Raw genomic sequence first — 5,334 nt, 5'->3', positions numbered from 1 at the left:
CTCAGCCTCCCAAATGACTGGGACTACAAGCACATACCACTGTGCCCAGCTAATTTTTACATTTTTTTGTAGACATGGGACCTTGCTTTGTTGCCCAGGTTGGTCATTCCCACTATTGACAAGGATACATATCCTCTGGAAACCCACAGAATAGGTCTAAGGCCTTCTATCATGAGTTAGCTTTTAAATATTTCAGGGTAGTTGACAAGACTTGTATAAATCTTCTCACTGTTAAAAAGCCTCAGAGACAGTTCTGGGCCTCTCCCCAGAAACAACATTAAAATTGGAAGCAGATCTCCGATGAGGTGGGATTAAGGGAAGCAAAGACTTCTCACCCCATGCCACCTTTCCAACAGGTCCAGCTGACTTTACTGAATCAAAAGAGGAACACGTGCTGTTCCTCAGACTCAGGTTCTAGAGCAGTTGATAATGTCTTGCTAGGGAGGAGGACTCTGTCCTGGTCTGCTTATCTGCAAGAAATGATTCTATGGTCTGAATGTTTGTGTTGTTTGTAAATTCATATGTTGAAACCTAGCTCCCAGGGTAATGGGAAGGTAGGGCCTTTGGGAGTGAATAAGTCACGAGGGCAGAGCCCTCATGAAGGGGATTAGTGCCCTTATCAAAGAAGCCTGGGGCAGCTTGTTTGTCCTTCCATCACAGAAGGACACAGAAGATACCACCTGTGAGGAACCTCACCCAACACTGAATCTGCCGGCACATTGATCTTGAACTTGCCCAGCCTCTAGAACTGTGAGCAATAAATTCCTGTTGTTTATAACTTACCCAGTCCAGGTTATTTTGTTACAGCAGCTGAATAGACTAAGACAGCAACAGAACATAAGAAGCTGTCAGCAGAGTCTGCTCAGCCATCTGGATCCCAGAATTGACCGTCCCGCAGTGTGTAATCCAATCTTTCTCATCCGGCTCACCCTGAATCAAAACTTGAAGAATTAGGGAGCCATAAAGGGAAACATGAAAGTTTTTTGGGGGTCTCTGGGAGGAAGGAAAGAATGGAAAATCATCTGTTCAGAGTTTCCAGCCTGGGTGATGGATGGAGCTATAAGGAAACCCTTCCCTGTTGGCTCAGACCCAGGTCTGCTCTCAAGGGGCAACCAGGCTTTGACCACTTCCTCTGTACCCCAGCTCCATGGGAAGAAAAAGAAGGGGGCTGCCCCTGCATTCAGGTGGCCAGACAACCACCCCTCTGCTCTGATTCTCAGAGTTCCCCTATCAGTGAGTGACTCAGAAGGTGCTGGTTGGTTGGTGTTTGCTCCCTTCAATGGGAAACAGGTCCTTGAGCTGCCTATGTCCCAGGTTCTAGCAAAACTTGACCACTGCCTACTAAAATCCCACAAAACAGCCCAAATCAAACCGCCTCTCTGCATCTTTGAAACTGTGCTCTAACCCAGCTGTTGCACATATGCTGCTATAACCTCTGCTCTGGGATTTATTTAGCCTCAGTTTTGCTTACGTGTAGTTCCTTAATCATTCTGACTGTTTTAAAATTCAAAATTAATGTATCCTCATCATGAAGAAGTCAAGCCCTGTAGAAATAAATAATGTAGAAAGTACAAGTTTCCTGTTACCTCCCTACCCTCCCCCACCAAGATAACAACTGTTAATACTTCTCCATACATTCATTCAGATCTTGTTTCCATATGTATACTATCAAAAAGGATTTTACTGCATTTAATGCTTTGCAATCTACTTTTTCCACTTAATATATATTTGGAGCCTTTCCATGCCACTGTAGACTACATACTAAATCACCTCCATTTTATAAAAGCTCCTACAAAAGAGTTTGCACCGCCTTGCTTTTTTTGTTGCTATTATAAACCTGATGTAGCAAGCATCCTTGCATCTTTGTGCACTTGGATGAGTACCTGGGTTGTTTCCAGTTGTCTCCTATTACTGGCATACTGTGATAAACAGGCTTGTGCCTATGCCTCTGTGCATGCATGGGCATGTTTCTTCTGAAGAACTGAGGTTTTGAAGTAAAACCTGAGTTAAAGAGTAGGTAAATCTTTAGTTTTGAAAAATACTGCCAAATTGTGCTCTAAAAAGTTGTGCCAGTTTTCACTCCTACTGGCAGCGTGTGAATTACGCAGTTGTGCTTTAATATCGCCCTTGGCTTTTACTGAAGGACATGCCAACACACAGCCCCACAGACTCATTCCTGCACTTGCTGTGGGATTTATGCTCAGCTCAGTATGGTTGACATCCCTTAGCACCTGCCAAAAAGTCCCACTTGAGGTTGCTAATGAACAATGGCATGATCTAAGGGGACTTTCTCAGAAGGACATTCTGAGATACTCTAAGAGACAAGCAGAGGCAGGAGAAGTGGGCAGATAGATACCCAGGAAGACCCTGGTGTGAAGTATCCTCTGTCTTATCCAAGGAGCATATTATTTTTTTCTTGGTGGCTGTTCCACATCTCTCATCCAACAAACACACACAAGCACAATCACACTTCCCAGGTTCTTGTGCTCTGGATTCCATCAGTGGTTCAAATAAAAGGCTCCCTGGAGATTCCATGACACTGCTCCATGGCCCAGCAGGTGGAGAAGACTGCAATGAGTTCACAGTGTAGTGTAATTTTCTGGTCTTGGAAAGACATGACATCTCAATTGGTTAGATCTCAACTGTGTTGTGAATCATTTTGTCTTTAAAACCATCTACTGCTCTGTCTACTCAGCCTAGCCCTCTTTGTATGATGCAGGACTACTGTGGGCAGAGTGGATATTTGACCCATGTGGCCAGAAATGATTAGAAAATGAAGCAAAGTGCATAGAAACCCAAACTGGGCATCTGACTTAAGCTTGGCTTAGTCACTACAAGCTGAGGCTGTCCTGAAAATAATAACCCATAATCAATATTAGTTAACATTTATTTAGGGCTTACCATATGTGCTAAACATCAGTGTTTACCTTTCCAAATGCTTTGTTTGTATGTTTATACACACACACACACACACACACAATTTTATCAAATTCCCTCATCAATCTCATGAGGTATGCATTAGTTTCTGAGTCTCATCTGAGTTAACCAGGTAGTCTGACCCCTCAGTTCACTCTGTTGGGATTTTCTATTTTCACAACACATCTCTTATTTTACAGAGCATTCCAAATATGTCATCTCATTTGATGTTCAGATAAAGAAATGCTGGGAGGCTGGGAGGACAGGTATTGTGACAGGTGGGGAAACTGAGGTATGGTGGCATGCCTTGCCTCAGGCCCCACCCCACAGGAGTGATAGAGCTGGAATGTGAAGCAAGTCCTTTGACTTTGGGGCTTCTCACATGACTCGCCAGTTGGGTGTCCATCGTGGGTGTGTGTCCTTAGTCTCAGGTAAGTCTTTAAAGCACAGTTTTCTCAAGACTTGAAGGTCTGGGTGCTGGGGCCATCACAGGTGGCCCCCAGCCAGGTGATAGGACTTGTAGACAGGCTCAGTCCTTGCTGGTGGCTTGGTATTCCTCGGGCAATTATTTTCAGAAGCAAATTGACATTTTGGTTGTCTAGAAAGCCTGGCTCTCACCTGCTGCCCAGGAATTGAACTGCTCATTGGCCCATGGGTTTACGAATGCCAGCTGCTTTTTCTCATTACCACTTTCAATTAACTCATTGTTCTGAGCCCAAAGCTAACAGGCTCCCCTTGGGATTCATTTGCATTAAGGCTGGGGCCCTGGTTTCTTTTCTTTCTTTCTTTTTTTTCCCTTCCTTTTTTTTAGAATAAAAATTCAAGTGTTGCGAAGTAAACAATTAGAAACATCAGGGCTGGAGCCCCTGGGTTGTGGGCCTGGGACAGAAAAGGCAAACGTTTTCCACCGTGACCCTGCCAGGATGAGGTGCCTGTGCTACCCAGGAGAATTGAACATATCCTTTAAGCCTCAGATTGGTCTTTCTTGTTGGCAGCCGAAGCTACAGGACAAAGATTCAGGTGTGTAGGAAGGCAGGATGTCATAAGACTTGCTAAAGAGGGCACCCTCCTGTTCTGTTGGGACCCACTGCTTAAGGGACATGTGTATAGTCTCCCATTACAGAAGGAAGAGAACTAAAGCTTATTGAACTTCTGCTATATGCTAAGTGTGATAGCCCTCATTTCACATCACCCCCAGGGCAATTGTATCCCTAAGAACTATTATTCCCCCATGCCTTTTTTCTTTTTTATAGAGCCAAGGCCTCACTCTGTCACTCAGGCTGGAGTGCAGTGTTATGATCATAACTCACTGTAACCTCAAACCCCTGGGCTCAAGTGATACTCCCACCTCAGCCTCCTGAGTATCTGTGATTACAGGCACATCCCACCACACCTGGTTAATTTTAAAATTTTTTTTTTTGTGGAAATGGGGTCTCGCTCTCTTGCCCAGGCTGGTCTCAAACTCCTGGGCTCAAGTGATCCTTGCACCTCAGCCTCTCAAATATTGGGCTTACAGGAGTGAGCTACTGTACCTGGCCCTATTATTCTCACTTCATAGGTGAGGAAACTGGGGCACAGAGAGGGGCAGAAACTTGCCCCAAGCTACACATCTGGGATTAGTGGAATGATGATTTACACCAGTGAAGACAGAGGTAAGCAGGGAAAGTCAGCCCGGGGAAGGAAGGGGATAAGGTAATAAGGACTTTGTGCAATTGAGTGATAATTCCTTAAAATTTCAAGGCTTCCTCTGACTCCCCACCTGCTTTTCATGCATTTCTTTGAGAAACACTTCCTCTGTACTGCCTACAGATGGTCAATAAGTGTTGACTTGACAACAGAGATGTTTATTGGTAGGTTTCTTATGTTAAAAAAAAAAAGGCTCGTGCTTCTCCCCTTTGGGGTGTGTATTAGATGGCTGGTGGACACAGGAAAAAAGCCCCATCACTGCTGCTGCTTCATGGCCGAGAGCCGCAGATTAGAGTGGATTCCTGAGATGGGGGACCAGCCAACCACCCCAAGAGCAGGAAGACAGGAGGCAGAGAGAGTCAGCAGATCAAGCCCAGGCCCGTGACCACCATCCTTCTCCAGAAATGTCTCAGTGTAGATATAAGCAGTGCCAGGGGCAGGCCCTTGAGCTGGGACACCCCACTCTGCCATCAAGCAAGGGACCTGGGGCAAGTCCTTCCCACTCAGGTAGGACTTCCCACTCAGTTTCCACACCTGGAAAGTGAAGAAACTGAATGAGGTCTAAGGTCTACCCCAGTCCCAAAGTCCTCTGCTGTGTCAAAGAAGATCTGGGTCTCTCATTATTCCTGAAGTTGAGAAAGCTACCTTACCTATTATTTTATCACACTCAAACACTTTGATGGTAACAGAATCTGTGTTTGTTTCCCTCAGTGTATTATTTTGTTAACTTCT

Source organism: Pongo pygmaeus, chromosome 4, assembly GCF_028885625.2.
Source record: "Pongo pygmaeus isolate AG05252 chromosome 4, NHGRI_mPonPyg2-v2.0_pri, whole genome shotgun sequence".
Classification (NCBI taxonomy): Eukaryota; Metazoa; Chordata; class Mammalia; order Primates; family Hominidae; genus Pongo; species Pongo pygmaeus.
This window is presented reverse-complemented; position numbering follows the sequence as displayed.